Here is a 19,613-nt window from a genome sequence, read left to right on the forward strand (position 1 = left end):
TGGTGTTTGGTTTTGTGGAATATTGGTCCATGTAAAGTTTGGATGTTGTCTCTATGGTGCATTTGGTACATTAAAAACACATACTTCTTCTGGCTAAAGTGATGGTAGATTTGTGATCAAGGGCCAGGTGGTATCTATATGATTTAAGCTTAGACAGAAATTGTATGGTAAGGTATTTATGTTCATGATAGGATGAGGGGTTTGATCTTTTTGTTTGGTTGTGAGGGCATCTATCTTTATTTTGAGGGTTTATATTAGGGTTTTGATTTCTTGATATGATTTCACCTAAAAAATACCACTAGCCTTAAGATGTACTGGGTTGGGCTGTTCTGGAATTGTTTATGTCGTCCCAATGGGTACTCTTTTCAGTTTGGTTTTCAAGAAAGGTTAAAGATTTGGTTGCACCTTTATCCAAAAAATTACCCTTACTAATGATATCAAGGGTTACTTTGTGTTATGGGAGAAGGACTTTGAAGATACATTGGACAAGAGTGGATTTTTTTAGTTTATGGTGAGGACATGAATGGAGTAGGTCAGAAAATCTATCCCATGCTCCGGAAAATGTCTCACTCGGACTCTGTCTGAAGAACTGTATCTTGCTTCTTATCTCTTATGTTTTCTTCGGCGGAAAATACTTCTTCATGAAGGAGAACACCACCTTTTCCCATGTATCGAAAGAGTTGGCTTTCTGTGAGAGAAGCCAAACGTGACTTTTACAAGCTAGAGTGAAAGGAAACACTCGTAGCTTAACCTGACCGTCGGTGACTCCCGGATGATGAAAAGTATTTACATGCTTCATGTATATGGCGTAGATGCTCGTATGGTAACTCATGTTCTAACCCGTGGAAGAGGGATAGAAGATTGAACACGTTCGGTGGAATCTTAAAATCACTCGTAAGCTGTGTGAGTCGTATACAAGATGGAGGACCATCTTGCAACGGTGTGTAGAAGTTGGAGAGAGGTTCTTCAGCATGCACTACTTCGTCAGCCATCTTAAGAGATGGAGGACTAGAAACAAGAGATTGTCTAGGTCGACGAACTCTCCTATGTGAGTAAGTTTAATTCTTGCTAATACTAGAAGTGCCTGAACGCAGTATCATACACTTTTAGCAAGACCTCAAAACTATCCTAACATGCGCAAACGGTGCGATGTATGCTCAAGCAATTGAAATTCGTTTTTGCAAGTATGGAGTTTTGAAAACTTTGTTTTTAGTCTATATTTTACTATGCCCTATTCTGAGGAATAGTTGGGCGCGAGATTAGGATGGCTCTACTACACGTCTCAGAAGAGTAGGCAGTCACTTCACCAAGTGGTGTGCTACCAAGAATCTTACTCACGATGAATCTAGGGGAGGTGAGTGAGGAAGGTAGTTTGTCCACCGGAATCTGGTAACTGATTACTTTAAATCCTCATGGCTAAAATTTTGTCATTTTCTGGTGGAGCGTGACTACTTGGGCTCTAGTTGATTGATTTTAAATAATTTTTTTGGTCTAGGGCTTTCAAGAATCAAGCAACGTCCAAATTACCTACATTGGGTAATGACTTCCCAATGGTTGTTATGGCTCGGGTTCAGCCTTATGTGCGAATGTAAATTGCAGTGCGGAAAGTAAATTTCAAACAATCACGTAAACATGCTTGAACACACAAATATCCTCTTACTTGGGCTTCGAGGAGGTTTAGAATTTACCTCTCAAGCCATGCTTACACGCTGCTTGAGGAGAAGACGACGTCGGTTGGCGCTTGATATAAGAATCAGGCCCAACCTTTCAAACTTTACCCTGTTTTATGTTACAATAAAGGCCTACTTAAAAAGCCCACAAGTTGGGTTTTTGATAATTTATACAACTTTGCTTTCAAGGGCTCAAACTTAAAACTAAACAAAAATTATACTAATATAATTAACTAGTTTTAGATTAATCACCTAGATTAACTTGAGTCAAATGGATTTAAAGTGTTGATTCAAAGTGTGTGAGCTATGATCCACAACTTGCCTCACACACTTGAACTTTCCAAGGCAATTAAAACCCTAATCTCTTGGTAAGTATGTAACTTAAACTATGTTTAACTCATATTCATCATAAGAAATCAATCAAAAACCAATTTTTTTTTTCGTTTTTCTTTTTATCACTAACTATTACAAACAAGTTCCATTGTTTTCTCCTACTCTATTACAAAATTCAGGCTCGGAGTACAACTGCTCGTCGCAAATGAACTGAACTACCAAAAAAACTACACACACTTTACTAGAGGTGGTTGGCGATTCGCCGCTTGATCTTGGAATGGCTGGCGTCCGCTTTTGTCGGGTTTTATCTCTCTCCGGCTTTGTTGTCCCATGAAACCCGATTTTTTAAAAAGTAGACATTACTAAGAAAAAATAAAAATAAAATGATGAAAAATTGAAAAAAAAAATAGAAATGGAGAGATGAGACTGATGCTCCCTTCTTAGATTCTCAACCAATCACTTTCACTCCTTTAATCCATGAAGGCGGCGCCATTTGAAGCTTTAATATTGTAATGATTATACTTTAAAAGAGTTTATAATAGAAGTTGAGATTCATCCTAAATTGTTTAGAGTTTGAGTGAGGGAGATATGAAGAAGAAAGGTAGACTCTTGTAGGATTAGAATGGTTCTAAACTAATGAACTTGAAAGCTTTGATTGTTTCACTGAAATTACTTGAAAACATGAAAGGAAGATTGATTAAAACATTGAAATGAAAGCAACAAACAAGATTGAAGATTAAAACAAAGAACAAGTAATAAGTTTGATTTAAATAAAGATAAGAAAATAACAATTTGATTGAAATAAAATAAAATAACAAGAAATTAAAAACATGAATTGAAAAACAAGACAAGAAAATAAACAAGCCAAATGGTTTGGATCCTATGATAATGGATGAGTTCTCTCTCCCTTGCTTTTTGTTTATATACCCCTACTTTTGCCATTTACAAATTTGCCTTTCTCCATTACAAACTAGACACCTCACCCTTTCACTTTTGCTTTTGTTTTTGCTTTTACTTTTTGGTTTCTTCATGACCAAGGTAGGTTTAGGGATAAAGTCTCCATAATTTGAGATAAGGGCCTCCATCATTGGTTTTCTGATTTAAGAACTTTGACTGTTGACTTTGACCGGCTGACTTTGATTTTTTCAGCACTTTTCCATAGTATCTACTGGTCTTCCTAATAAGCGTGATTAAGGCTCCTTTTGGTGCTAACACTTTTGTTAAGCTTAAGAAGGACTGTAATGCAGTAATATACGGGTAATAAAACACACATTTGGGAGCTGATCAGTGAGGTTATCAACATGCATTTCTTTCGAATTATGTTGTTGTTGTTGTTATTGTCCTCAAATGGGGTTTTTTTTACATCTTGTTCTTAACTGATCTCAAATGGGTTTGTTTGAGTTGGGTAACATGGCTGGTAGTGGTTTAGTTGGAACATTGAGTTTGCATAGGGTTTTCACTTCTTTACATAATTTTTGTGGGCTTGTCCTGTGTTTCCTCTAGTAACTTAATTTGTTAATGCATATATGTGATACAATGGATCCATAAGCTCAAAATGGTAGAGCGCTCAAATAATTAAGAGGTTGATGGTTCGAATCTATCGGGATCCAATTCCATTTTAGATACCTTCTTCTGTGTTGTCGTGTTATTTGGGGTGCCAAGAAGTGCAGTGGCGTTTTCCAACAAGCTTAGAATAAATTTGAAATGCCTATTTTAGTGACCATTTATCTCTTCTACTATTGATTATATATATCCTGTATTTATCACGCACACAACTTGTGCTTCATGGCTATTTATTTTCCATTCAAATTGTGATACAGAAATGGACGGGTAGCATGTGTGCTTTGTAGTCCTCGAAGGCAACACTCGTGGAGTTTACATAAATTGGCTTGACTGTAAAGCCCAAATAAATGGCTACAAAGATGCAAAATACTATGGAAGTAAGTACATAGAAGAAGTTGAACAAATTTTTTGTGTTGTAGTCGAATGTGTTGTAATTTAAAGACATTTGGACAAAGTACCAATTATCCTTGTCCTTGTGCATGTAATTTAAATACATGTACACTAGTTGTTATTTGTGTAGTATGTTTTTAATATGTATGAACAATTTTAACTACAAAATAATTAAATTTTAAAAATTATTTGCCAATGGAAAATTTTGTGTTATCAAGCACCCGCAAAATTGGCAAATGTCATTTGCTAGTTGATGAAAATTGTGCAAACAAGTAGCGACAAAATAAAATTTTCCTAGTTGATATGTCCCTAGAAAATTTTGAAGTGGGAAATTATTTGCCACTACATATTTGCAAGGCAAATGACATGTTTTTTTTATCAAGCAGGTCTATAGTCTTGAGTCTCATTAGTCTTATTCCTATTATATTATTATTATTATTATTATTATTATTATTATTATTATTATCCTTCTTGTTTTTTGATAATTAGTTTCATTACTCTTATTCCTCTTATGTTATTATATATTATTATTATCATTCTTCTCCCCCTCCTCCTCCTTCTATGGAAAACTAATATTCTCTTTCAAAAGGGAGAAGATGAAGCCATTGTTGAGGGTAATTTGATTATTTTGCTTCATAGTGTTCTCTTAGTAAGTTTAGTTTTTATGCATGTTATTAGTTATTAATCACATTAATCTAGACTAGAAGGTAGAAGTATAGAATATGGATTTAATTATTGCAATTGAATAACATAATAATATTTTTTACTTTTCTTCTAGTTGTGTAGTGTTCTAGAGTTTATAAGAGTATTCTTTGTGTTTCCCATAATTGGATCCATTGAATGGTTGCTAAGACTACATAAAAGGGAAAAAGATGTTACTAACACATTTAGAAGTTTCAATCTAAAAGTTTGGATATGTGAGACATTTGTGTCTCCCTTGCCAAAAGTGTTCCTTGTTCGAGGGATACCTTGGGATCCAGATCAGGAATCATTTCCCTAATTTCTTTAGCAATCTTGTGTGTAGCGGCCGACTTTGCTTTTGCCATGGATTGCTATTTGATAGGATCATATATTGTCTCTGATACTAACTGTCATGAACACGTATGAGGCACAAGCGTGCCGTGTAGCACTTGGGTTGAGATGTCCCAAGCAAGTCCTGCCTATTTAGGGTCAGCAATAATCGTTCATAGTCGTTCATTATTGTACGTAGTAAGCAGAAGCAGTGACGTTGATGGTATAAGTGGTGAGTGTAGTTTTTATGAGTTGAAGTCCATCCTAAATCATAAGATGGGATGAATGGTGATGAATAAAAACAAGAACTTTTTAACCTTTCTTATTCATCTTTTCTTCTATTTCTAATGAGTATTGAAAGACTAGTGTTTAAGAGAAGAAAACATTGAAAACATGAAGTTGTGTAGGATTAAAACATATGAAAGAAAGAAGAGGAAAGGAGATAACTTTATCACCAAGCTACACTTATTGACTTCAATGAGTGCAACTAGTGTTCTTGGTGCCATTGTTCGTTCCATGAGAACTATTCCCCTTTCTTGAGAATTTGTAAGAAAGGGCAACATTTATCTGATGTTCTCGATATGAATCAGTTTAGAGTTACCACCATTCCTGATAGTTTTTGTATATGTTTCTTAGTCTTGAGGTTGGGCATGCCCAAGAACGTTCGAATCTGATTTGGGTTAGCTTCGATCCCTCATTGGGAAACCTGATACCCCAGAAATTTCCCAGATGATGCTCTAAAGAGGCATTTCTCGGGGTTCAATTTCATCTGAGTTTGGCATAGTCGGGAGAATGCCTGATCGAGGTGATCTAGATAATCTGTTGCTTTCTTACTTTTGACGACCATGTTGTCTATGTAGACTTCCATGGTGTCACCAAACATGTCTTGGAATATCTCCATGACTAACCATTGGTAGGTCGCTCCAGCGTTCTTTAGACCGAACGGGAAGACGTTGTAACAGTAAATGGCTTGTTATGTTATGAATGAGGTTTTTTCTTGGTCTTCTTCGGCCAAAGGGATTTGGTTGTAGCCACTGTAGGCATCCATGAATGACAGGAGTTCGTGGCCACAGGTCTGGTCGACAAGTTGATCAATTCTTGGAAAAGGGAAACTATCTTTAGGAGTTTCTTGGTTTAGGTTGGTAAAGTTTACGCATAGGCAAACCATGCCATTCTTTTTTGGCACTGCTACAATGTTAGCAATCCACTCGGGGTACTCGACCTTCCTAATGAAGTCAACTTTTTTGAGATTCTCGACCTCATCATTAACTAATTTTTGGAACATAAGAGATAGCTTTTTAGGTCATTGGCGAACTGGTTTGGCATTTGGGTTAAGTTGACATTTAATTTGTGACATGTAATGTTAGGATCAATTCTAGGGATATCGATGTACAACCAAGCAAAAACATCTTTATTCAAGGATAAAAAGCTTACAAGTTATACCTTGAGAGTAGGATCAATGTTAGCTCTTACATAAACAAACTTAAGGCCTTCCTTGGTTCTTAGGTTGACCTTCTCCTTGAGTTATGTCTGAGTTACCTTACTAGTGGGATGGGCGACCTCTGGGGTCTTGGTATCTTATGATGCCTCCTTGTCCTGAGTTGGTTGGGCGACCTCTAGGGTCTTGGCTTTTGAGGTGATTCCCTTGATTGAGCCCCCATCGTTCTCCTTTGCCAGGTCGGCATGTGGGGCTTTAGTAAGGGTTTTGACTTCAAGAATGAAGTCTTCTGTCAGCTTGGTTTTGGTGATCCCTCCTTTGTGTTTGAGTGAAGCCCCAACGGGCTTGTCTACTGAGAGGATCTAGTTACAGTTGTGGGCATCAAGTTGGTTGCTTTGAAGTTCTATCATGCCTCTGGGGCCAGGGAAGCATAATACCTAATGGAGTGTCAATAGTACTGCTTGCATCTTGTGGATCCAACATCGTCCTAAGATGGCAGTGTATGACAAGTTGGCATCCAGGACGCTCAAGATCCATTGAAGCCATAGAGGGGGGCTATTAGATCTATCATAACCAATTTGGGCAGGTTTATCTCTTTGAAGGTCTGGTAGAATAGGATGTCGCATGAGCTACCTGGATCTATCAGGACGCGTTTGACTGCCCAGTCGTTGATTTTGATGTGGACAACCAAAACATCATTATGTGGGAGGCATACCTTGTTGAGGTCGGCCTCAGTGAAGGTTATATCCCTTGAGATACGGCTGTTTGTGCGTGGGATGAGGGTTGCTTGCGAGGATAACTGGTAAACCTCTTGGAGAGTGCCAAGTCATCTCCTTTTCTCCCTGGAGGACGTGACAGAATCGTCCTAGAAGGTGATCATGTTGATGGTTTGATTGTTGTCTTCGTCGGAAAAGTGCTTGCAACATTAATGTTGAGATCGCTCCATACAGCGGTCTCAAGCTTGAGAGTGACCTCGATGGTTGTTAGTGCGAGCTGGGATTCTACCCCTTTTTCTGCGAGCCATCAACTTGTGGCGTAGATCACCATCTGCAATATCAATGTAGTGCTTGATATGCCCTGCTTCAACAAGGTCTTGGAGATAATGCTTTATCCCCCAGCACTCATTGGTCGTCTCGTGACATTTTCCTTTATGGAAAGCGCAGTAAGGTTTGCCTGGAGTGTCGTTTGATCGATTCACCTCAGGTTTGAAATAAGAAGCTTTTTTTTTATATTTTCCAATATGTAATGGGGAGATCGGGTGAGGATAACGAACTCTCACTTGATGTGCATTCTGGTGCCAAACTTTTGTCCTTGCGGTCTGGGTCGCTTATTGGAGGATGGGGTGTGATAAACATAAAAACGGTTAAATAATAACAATTAATGCTAAGAACGCTAACACGTAATATTACTGTTCTTATGTTATCAATTCTATTTCCTTACTCTCAAATAATAATGACGCAATATAGATAAGAGTATGGATTTGTTCCACTCTTAAACTACCAAGGCTCAATAGGATTCAACTAATTAAATCAAGAGGAAAGTGGTGAGAGTTATGATTATGTTGATAATAAACTAACTATGATTATGATATTAATTAAAACGTAAACTATATAAACTAAACTAATAGAAATAAGGTTTTGATGGAAAAGAAGATTATAGAGGAAGTAATAAATCCACATATGCAAGTTTATTCATAATGCAATTAGTTCATGTATTAAAGTCATCATCTTTATCAAATTCTGCAATACAATGAAATAAAGATTCCTACTTTGTAAGATCCCTAATCAACTATTACTATCTCTAGTTAATAGTTAATTAGCATGAGAGAATAGCACTTCTATCAATCTCTTGTATAGAATTACTAAACTTTAGTTCAAAACTAACAATTCTTATCTCTAAAAATATGAAAGCTTCAAACTTCAAACTTTAAACGCATAAACACAAATAACCAACATAATCATAAACAATCCTCACACGGGCTTCATTAAAACTCTCCATAATGGGAAATTTAGCCTTGATTCATTGGACATATTAAACTAAAACAATAATATAATAACATAATGTATAGAAAAGAATTGAATTGAAAACTAAGATTTTATTTAGAGGTTTTAATGGAGGCTACACTACTAAACCATAATTATTTAACTAAACTAATGAACAACATTTGCTAAACTAACATTTGCTTTTTGACTAAAAGAGCCATCATTAGAGCGTACCACAAATCTTCAGGTACCATGAACAACTCAATGACAGATATGAAAATTCTTCACACATTTAATCTCCATCACAAACTAAGAAGAGCCCCCATAATTTTGGAATGCTACTAACTTCTCCCACCTCTTGGCATCATAAAAATTAATGTTGATGGAAGTTCACGAGGAAACCCAGGAATGGCAGGTTGGGGAGTGATTCTCATCTATGATTCCATGAGTAACTTTTTGGGTGCAGCAGCAGGAAGACTGGGGGTAACAACCAACTATATGGCAGAAACATTTGCTATTATAGAAGGAATTCAGAGAGCACTAGATAGGGACTGGAGATATATTTGGGTGGAATCATATCAGACTCTTCATCGGTGGTAAAAGCTTTCTAGGAGGACACAGTGCATTGGAGAGTAAGAATAAAATGGAAACAACTTAGAGAAAAAGCATCATGTATCAATGTATTAGCAACATGGAGAGAAACAAATTTAGGTGTGGACAACTGTGCGAAACATGGTGCAACATTGCAAAATGGAGAAAGTAAATGGTGGGACACTAAATCTCTTTTTATGAGAAACTTGGAAAACCATTTTACTACTTATTTCCGATTCATTAGCTAAATTTTGATGTAATAGGTGGGTACACAACTGATGACACCCATACTAAACAGTTCTTACACTTCATATTCTTTTTTCTTGTAACCTTTTATTTATTTGAATTAATTATCTTTTAGCGAAAAAAAATTAAACTAAACTAATGAGGGGGAGAGAGAGAACCCTAATTACTACAAAACTAAAAAGGAGGCGAGGAGTATTAAGTTTAGCCTTAATCATCTTTATATAGGAGAATATTAGGGTAACATTTTCGTGCATAGGTCTGGGGGGTTAGACTTTGGGCCTCTAATGTGAGCCCAAAGTCCATTAGGTTAAATCTAAAAGAGCTAATATTGCTAGAAATTACTTCAGTACCATTTTCGTCCACTTTTACAACTATGATTGGGGCAAGTCTAGGTCCATTAGAAAGATTGTTCCAAGTTGGTAGTTTTGACATAAAGTAGGCCTAATTCCGAGGCCCGAGTCTAAAGATACGCTATTTTGAAGTTCTGATAATTTTTCTGTCATTTTTCTACACGAATTGACTTTGACTTCCCAGCTTTAACTAGGCTTGAAAAGTCTTTTTCTTTTTGATTCTTGGGTTTTAAACATAGAACTCTTCTAGCAATCATCTTGACTCGTTTTCCATGCAAAATGGCGTCTTTAAGCACATAAACAACTTCAAGACCAAAAATACACAAAAACACATAAACAATACTGACTCTTATTTATTATAAACATAATTTGCCTAAATGTAATACTATTAAAGGGATTAAACTACAATTTTGGATGTTTATCACACCACCCCCAAATAATATTTTGCTTGTCCTCAAGCAAAGATGACAAATAAATACAGATAAGTGGTAAAAAATGTGGTCTTAACTAATCTCGTTTTGCAGAGTGCGACTGCATTGACCATATCCAATAAGGCCTTAAACCACTAGAAATTCCCTAGAAAATGAGTTATAGCCTCGTGAGTGTTTTCTAGAGAAGATACTCACAAACTTCATTTATACTACAACGACTAAATAATAAAAGTAATGTCCCCTAATTTTATCTCAGAATCTATACATCTCACTAGCATGCATTTAAATAAGGATCGTCAATCTAACACCTAAATTAATACATGTATAATAATCAAATCATCTTAAGATAAACAACTATATAATAAACTATGCTATGAAATGCAATGGCAGGTCTTTTTCTAAAACTTTTGGAATAACGTCTTTAAGTAGGTTCTCACAAGGAATGTGTCAAGACACATAACACTCTGATTTTTCCACTCAAGTTTGCTAACTCTAGTGTGCAGTGGGCACATGTTTTCTCACAATCTCAATAACAAACCAAGGAAGCCGAGGTCGATCAAACACATCTACGACTTACTATCACACCAACCTATTCCTAATTGAGCTAGAGGTCTTTATTAGGTGATACAGGGCGTAGGTGTTGGTTAAAGAAGGAAAGAAATAGATATTCAAAAATACAAGTCTGAGAGAATAGGGTCTTCAAAATATGTGACTAGAGAAAACTATGTTCTTACTTTGTTTCTACACTTTGTTTCTATCATTAGCCATTTTGTTTTGGCTTTTGACTCATTTGATTATGGTTTTGGAGTTCTAACTTTTTATTTTATTTTTCTTTCCTTTGGATGAAAACTTTTTTTTTTCTTTTTCTATTTCTATTTCTTTTGAAGCAACTAACTAATTTTTGTTTACACAGGTTTTTCTCTTCTCTTTTCTTCACTCATCCTATTTCTCCGACTTATCCAGATAGGTAGGTTGATTTTATTTTTTATTTTGTTTTATTGGGTAAGAATTTGTGGTTTGCGAAAAAGGCAAATGAAAGGCTCAGTGGGGCGACTAGCGGAAAATATACTTAGGTCAGAATTTCTGGCTATATCGATCCAAAGAGGGCCTAAATTCTCGCTTATGATATAGTATGGTGATCAAACAAGTGGATGTGTGATTTCTCTACTTTGGTTTGACTACTCCCTTGTATCATCACTAAGATATTTCACTCTTATGAGGGTTTTTAGGCTTGATGCTCATAGATATGCATTAAGTACTCCAACCTAGGTCTCCGAAAAATACTGCCAAGTACAATCGTAGATGCTCATGCAAGACGGTCATGAAAAGATGCAATGACTATTACCTACATATTAATCTAAGTTTCAAAAATTAAATCATAATTCAAGTACTAAGTGAGATTTCTAGACTAATATCATCATGGAGAAGGGAACAATGCCATTATCACTAAGTACATAGTATAAACTATTTTTATGATTTTTATACTTCTCTAATTTTTATACGACAAATAATATGTAATATATGATAATAAGTAAAATAAAAGTTTTACCTATGAATAAACGACGAGACTCAAACGTAAGTAAAACTAAAGCTAATTTACGCTAAGGGTTTATCAAAGTTTTCTACTCTCGATGCTATCGCAATAGAGTTGGAGTAGGAGATTCGTTCCACTTCTAGTTCTTTAGAATTCTATGTTTTCTAAGGTTATCGGTCTATCCAAAGTTAATGAGAGTATGATGGAAATTATACTACGATGTGAACTATACTAACAAGATACGATAATTCAACTACGGAATTAGAGACCAAAATCCATAGCCTCTGAAGTGTTGAGAGCGCTAACCTGTGCTGCAGTGCACGCTATATGGAATGAGAGGAATTGGAGGCTCAAGAGGCAGCGGTTCCTCAGTGCTGATTCGGTGAGCATGAAGGCTTTGAACAATATGAAATTGTATCTGGGGAAATCGCTGGAAGCAGTGACGGATGATGTCGCAGTGCGAACTGTTTTGACTAGGCTAGGAATTGGTGTTACGTAGACGCGAAGGGAGGACTAGTGGGTCAAATGGACGAAACTTGAAACTGACATTCTTGTCTTTAACATGGATGGATCATTGCAGTAGGGTAAAGCAGGCTATGGAGGGGTTTTAAGGGATCGAAATGGAGAGGTTCTCATGGCATTCTGCGGAAACTCCACAAGACAGTCAGTCTTACATCAGGAGCTACTTGGGGTCCAAAAAGGCATTGAAGAAGTGGAAAAAATGAACATAAAGGAGGTGGTAGTGTAGTCTGACTCACTGAGGGTGATACAGATCTTGGAAAAGAGGGAAGCTCCACCTTGGTATTGTAAGAACCTGGTGGCTCAGATTGGGTGTGTGATAAAACATAAATTGATAGTTTACCTACGAAATGAACAATGGAACTCAAAACGTAAGTAAACTAAAACTTATTTACGTGTCTATATTTATCAAAGTTTCTACTCTCAATTCTACCGAAATAGAGTGGAGTAACAAATTCGTTCCACTCCTAGTTCTCTAGCATGGAATGTTTTTTAATATAATTAATCGGGTTTAAGTCTAATGAGATCTTTACGAAGGGTGTTCTACTACGATACAATATGAAATTGATTATGTTGAATTTAACTACGAATGCTATGGAAATATGATTGTTTTTTAATCTAGATAAAGGATTAGAGGGGAATTGAATCCACCTCAAATCCAACTTAATAACCTAGCATAGATTCTTGTATCTCGATTCTTACGTTCTTACGGCAAGAAATTTGAGTTCTAATCCCTAGTGTTCATGGCATTTCTACTGAATACTAACTAGCATGTGAGGCTGTCCACCCATTCTCATGGCGAATCACGACCTTCTAGAGTGGAATAGATTCTATAATGCTTTTACACTATACCACTAAGTTTTCATCAAAGCTTCATCAACCCCTCTAATGGAGGTTTTAGCCTTGAGTCATCAACCCATCATTTCCCATTGAATTATAACTACACATCATATTAAAATTCTAACTTAACTAATTTAACTAACAATGTTTCAATCTACTTCAACTACGAAATGATAATCAACAAGAATTAAAATTAGATCTATAAATTGAAATGCCAAAAATCGAAATTGATAAAAATAACTATTTTATTTATCTAATCAATCAAGAACAATGATTCAAGGACTTAATCTAAAACAAGAATTGAAAATGGAACTTAAACTTAATTACTCTACTGAAAACTAGATCTAGAATTCTATATAGTTTTAGGTCTAATTAGCTACCATTAACAAAGAGTTAAGCTTTGGTTTTTATACTTTCAGATCCAAAAATCGTGCATGGGCTTGGAGCCATGTTTTGGGCCAGAGAATCAGGCCCAAAACCAATTCTTTTTCAAATTCAAAAGGCCTCTTCACAATTTGTAGTTGGCTACAACAGACTCTTTTGTCCACTTTTGCTCCTCTGCTTGGATCTAGGCTTAAACCATTGGAAAGCTCTTTCCGAGCTGGTCGTTTTGACATAAGGTAGGACCCATTCCGAGGTCTGAGTCCAAAGATACGGCCTTCGGAGGTTCTGCTGACTTGAGTGCTGTTTCTGCCCGCGTCGACTTTTCAGCTTTTGACCGGGCCTTTAGAAAGGCTTTGTCTTCTTGAATCTTGGCCTTTAATCACGGAACTCCTTAATAACCAACCTTTGCTCCTTTATCTCGCTAAAGTGGCACATTTCTGCACATAATGGACTTTGAAACCTGAAATGCATAGAAACACGTAATCAGTGTTAACTCTTAATTATTACTCACATAAGTGGTCTAAAAGTATGACTACAGTTTTGGGCTCTTATCAAACCACCCCCAAACAGCATTTTGCTTGTCCTCAAGCAAAGATGAGAAATTAGAATAAGTGACCAAAATGGAGTTCTAACTAATCTCGTTTTTGAGTGCGATTGCATTGACCATATGCAACAAGGCCTTAAACCACTAGGAATTCCCTAGTGGATGAGTTATAGCCTCGTGAGAGTTTTCCAGTGAAGGTACTCACAAACTTCAACTATACTCCAATGACTAAGAAATAAAATTATTGTTTCCTCATTCATGTCCCAACTATCTATACATCTCACTAGCAAATGAATAAGAATAACCAAGTCAAAAACCTAAGCTAATATATGCATAATAATCAATCATCTATGATACAAATATAAATACCATCAGTAATACTATGAAATGCCTAGCAGGTTCGTTTATGAAAACTCGGAATAACGTCCTCAAGTAGGTCCTCACATAAATGTCAAGACGAAAACCACTCTGATTTTTCTGCTCAAGTTTTGCTACTCCAAATTAATGCAGTGGGCACACTTTTACCTTTACAATCTCAATGACAACAAGGAGGTTGGAGTCGATCAAACACATCCGCCACTTACTATCACACTAACCTATTCCTAATTGAGCTAGATGTCTTTATTAGGTGTTCTGTGGGGATTAGGAGATGGTTTAAGAAGGAAGGAAATGGATATTCAAAAGGACAAGTCCGAGAGATAGTAGAGTCTTCATATTATGTAACTTAGAGAAAACCTTGTTATTTACTTTTTGCTTCTACACTTTGTTTCCATCCTTAACCATATTTTTTTTTTTTTTTTTCTTTGGCTTTTAACTCCTTTTATTCTATTTTTTCAGAGTTTTTATTTTTATTTCTATTTTTATTTTTCTTTTCTTTGGATGGAAACTTCTTTTCTTTATTTTCTGAAGCAATTAACTAACTTTTGTTTACACCAGTTTTTCTCTTCTTCTTTTTTCCTCATTCTATTCTCAGACTTATTCTAGATTGGGTAGGTTGATTTTATTTTTATTTTTTTATTTTGTTTTGTTTTTGTAACAGGGTAAATGATTTGTGGGTTATGAAAGGCTAAGGAAAGGCTCAGAGGGGCGACTAGCGGAAAATAATTCATAGGTTTGAATTTTTGGCTATATCGATCCAAAGAGGGCCTAAATTCTCGCTTAGGATATGACATAGTGATCAAGCAAGTGGACGTGTAATTTCTCTATTCGGAATATACTTCTCCCTTGTGTCATTTCTCAAATGTTTCACTCATATAAGGCTTTAGGCTATATTCTCACAGGATTTGTAGAATAAGTACTCTAGCCTAGATTTCAGAAACTTACTGCTAACAATCATAGATACTCATGTAATATATTCATAGATAGATGCAAAGATTATTACCTACATATTAACCTAAGTTTCTAACAATTATTCTGCTGCAAAAGCTACGTGAGACTTCTAGATTGTTAAGAGCATAGAGAAAGAAAACAATACCAATATTCCTAAGTGTATAGCATAAACTTATTTATTTATATTTTTGAAATTTTTAACTTGAAAACAAATTCATATTATACATATCTATATCCTAACAGATGCCTTAATTACACGTGTTTCTATGCCCCCCCAAACAAGAAGCATGCTTTGTCCTCAAAGCATTTAAATAAAGAGGGTAGAAAAATACCATGGAAACGCGTGAAATTCTTGGACATCTGCAAAACAAGGTTAGAACATACTAATATAGAGAAAATAAAAATATCGACCTTAACTTTATAAGAGTTCCACCCATTATGGGGCTAACAGTAATTAATTTGCTTGGGACATAAGCGGACAATAACAAAACTAAAACTTACCTTATCTCCCCGCTTTAAACATCCTCCTCCTCGGTAAAGAGATGAGGTTCCTTTCATGATCCCCAAGTCCATTATAACTTGCCAAGCTTGCCGCCATTTATCATCTACTAATGCTAACCTGTTAAGTGTTATTATGTTTGATGGGATGTACGGGGCGACCAAATGAGGCTGCACTTGCCATCCCGGCCAAGTCATTATTCGCAATGAGCGAACCACCCAATTGGTGGGTCTCATGACTTCAACCCTTTTCCAATCTGTGAATTGTTCACAGAATACAGGTAAACAACTACTCATGATGCGGCTTACCAAAACAGGCATAAGAAGATACTTACGCCTCATGCTTTGGGCTCTCTTAAGACTAGCGACTAAAACTCGGGGAATGTCATATCGGCGACGTCCCTCAGCTAAAGTGAGGAAAATGTCACCCGCAGTACTGTTTGCAGAAATGAACTGCCATTCCCCCAAAATATTCATCAGGATGAATAACATGGTGGTGCCTACGTTTAGGGAAAGGCTACCAAGGGCAATGCTATATCGCCCCTGGTCCATTACTCGAAATACCCTCCCCATAATACTCATGGAAATATGTATAATCATAAAGGTATGCATTATCGTTCATATATGCCCATGTGTGAACAGGATCAGGTATTGGTAATCCTGAAACTAAAGTGACCACATTTTTATTGAATTTATGTGTCGTGTCATCGACTACGACGGAGAATTCTTGTTCTCCATCCTAATTACAATAGAATTTAACGTGGTCGTAGAAATAAGCAGTAAGCTGTGGTGAATATGAATCGTCATCACTTACCGGTAGAGATGACGCCATCCTAATCGGTAGGATCCCGTGGCCGGAACCAATGTCCATAGGTCTCGGTTCCCAACACGCCTTCGAAAAGACTGTTTAGGTATGACTATAGGAGATGTCATCTCAACGACTCCTTGAACAGTTCAAAAATCCTAGAATGACCCTCAAAAATTGGAATTTCCGTGTTCACGATGGATGGGGGCGCTGGTCACGCCTTCGTGGGTTTTAGGATTACAGAGTTTTGGTCGCTAGGCCGAAGTTTTAGAATTACAGAGTTTCGGCGCGGGTCGCGCTCAAGGAGGGCGCGGGTCATGCTCTAACTAAACTTTGTGAAAGTGTATGGCATGGTAGCTTGCTTTCGGAGCGCAGCGCCGCGTCGTAAGAATCTTTGAAACAGGAGTTTAGAGGAAAAAGAAGGAAAAACATGGAGTGAAAGGTGAGGGATGATGGTGGGGTGTAGTGTGGTTTGTTAGTGTAGAATGAAGGGGGTTTAAATAGGTTCTGTGCTTCCAAAACGAATCGGCAAGTTGCCAAATTGTTTAAAGGCAATTTCCGGAAATAGGAAGATTCCAAACCCGAAAACGGAAACAAACCATCTTCTTGATTTTCTAAAAATCCTGGTATCTTTTATACTGGATTTAGAATAGTAACTTCTAAACTCTCCTACATTTCATGCTACCACCACACAATTCATAGATATGCCGATATCGGCCAAATTCTCAACCTTTCCTCCAAGACAAATTTACAAACAGATGATCATGATAACTAATTATATTAAAACTTAAATTTAAAACCACACAACATAAAACAAACACCTTAATATTTAAATTTAACAACTGAATTAAAATCCAACTAATAAAACAAAATCATGAAATAACAGCGAACACAAACTGATGGTGAACACCTAGTTATGTGATGAAGATGGACCCGAGATGGAGATTGGCCCCTGGGATGGAGAATGTCTTGAACCATCGTCTTCGGCGACGACGCTCATGCTCGGCTTCGGACTCGGCTGAAGCAGAGTCCTCCACGGGTGGCATGCGTCGTAGCATCTCTATTCGAGAACAAGCTACCGCGGCTTCCTCTCCCCGAAAGTAATGCATACTGGGCTTGTTGATGCTGGTGGATAGTCTCCATGTTAGACAAGATATCGTCCTGAACCTTTTTGAGCATTTCAAGTCTCGTCTGAAGGTTCGTTTGCTTTTTTCGAACTACAATCTGTCTATCTCGGATATCTTCACAAATACCATAAACCCAACGCAAGCCAGTTTGCAACACTTGCATGCGTTCTAAATTAGAACTACAATTATCTAATACATCATCATACAGACATGTCATATCCTCCCTTTCATCCTCCGACTCAACAACCTTTCCTTCAGACAACGGCCACGTCTCTTGGATGCAATCCGTATAGATACTTGCATTAGAATGCAATTTGATCTTAATAGGAGCAGATTTTGCGACAGCTCTAAAGGAGAGCATGATCTTAGTGATCAATACGGGAAGAGGCGCCAAGGTCTTTCCTACTCCTCTAATCACATTAAACATTAAGTCGAGGATGCAGAAATTATACTTATTTGTTTGCAAAATCCAGAGAACGTGCAGACATTGCAGGCCAGACATTGCAGGCCGATATCACTGACTTTGTCTTTCCCGAGGACGTTCCTACCAATCCACCGAAGCTGACCCGGTTGATTGGTTCTCGGTCGATCGGGCGGATGCAATGAGAAGTCGGATTGTATTCACCCTCCACGATAGTATCTTTCATCAAAGCAGGAACTCCAGTATACTGGGATTCCTGAATTGTCATTACGAGGTTGCTTTCAAGCGTAATTCCTAACAGTTCAGCCAACAACTGTCTCACTACTTCTCTCCTCGTTCCTGCTACCTTTATAAAAATCCTATCCCCCTCCAATTCTCGCTTTTTATAAAACTGTTCTACCATATCATAGTGATAGAACTCCTCACCGAAAGTACCACACATCCGTTCCAATCCCTCCTAATCATCTCTCGCGCCGTAAAATGGCTGGGGTTAAGCTAGAAGAAAACGCGTGCTCCGGCAAAATTCTTCATCGTAGCGCCATTGAAGTTTCTGAGACAACTAATGGTTTTGTAGACTGTGGGAGAGGCGAGTTTGAAGAAAAACAACGGTGGTGGCGGTGGTGGCGGTGGTTACTTGAATTGGTGGCTGTTTTTCGGAGTTAGGTTGGTGGTGGTAATGGTTTGGAGAAGATTTTAGTTGGATTTGAATTTCTTGGCGTGGGTGTAGTTAGGTTTCCTTTTCTCTCTCTTTTTTTTTTTTTTTTTGGTGTTTAAGGTTTGTTTTAAACCTTGGTAACCGGCGGGATTGAAAAGGAAAGAACTGTGCGTTTTTGGGAAGGAAGGAGACGCGACGACGCGGCGCGTCGGCGTTTGGGCCCAAGCCTAATTTGAATTCCGAAATTTTCCGATTTTTTGCGCAATTTCAAATTGAATTTGCTGCTTCGTTACTGGCCCGATTTTGGCGAATGAGTTATGGAAATGATCAGTAGAGAATTTCCAATCCAATGATCCATAAAACACTCAATTCCAGCCATGGGTGACGTATAAGAAGGTAGAAAAATGCCTCGATGTGCGTGTGTGACGTAAGTTATGCGAACGAAGGAAATCTAAGTTTTAGATTACGTCAACCCAATTGAACTACAAGTAATGGGCCTAAGCAACACAAATGGAAAGTTCGAGCAATCCAGATGGAAAGACCGATTGCCCACCCCCAAACAAATTTTTAAACACAAAATTTGTTCTAACGTGGGTCGTTTAAAGTCAGATTCCTAAGACTTGTTGGATTGCTATTTCTATGATTAAGAATTTTTTATTATTATTTATTTTATTTTATTAGTTTATTATAAGAAAAACGAAAAACAATAAATACATAATTCGCCCCATAGAGGAACATGAATCCAAAACCGAGAAAACATGCAAAAGTGGAAAACGTGAATTATGTTAAGCGTGGACTTAGGTTCTGGTACTTACAGCCACACACTCCATAGGGAGGGCCCGGTCACCTGAATGGTGCTCTTACCACTATATGGAAGTGAAAGGAAGTACACCAATGACAAAGGTCAATCCTCATAGACAGGGTCCTGTAAAAGGACTTCCTCTACATCAGG

The sequence above is a fragment of the Coptis chinensis genome, chromosome 5 (genome assembly GCF_015680905.1).
Source record: "Coptis chinensis isolate HL-2020 chromosome 5, ASM1568090v1, whole genome shotgun sequence".
Taxonomy (NCBI): Eukaryota; Viridiplantae; Streptophyta; class Magnoliopsida; order Ranunculales; family Ranunculaceae; genus Coptis; species Coptis chinensis.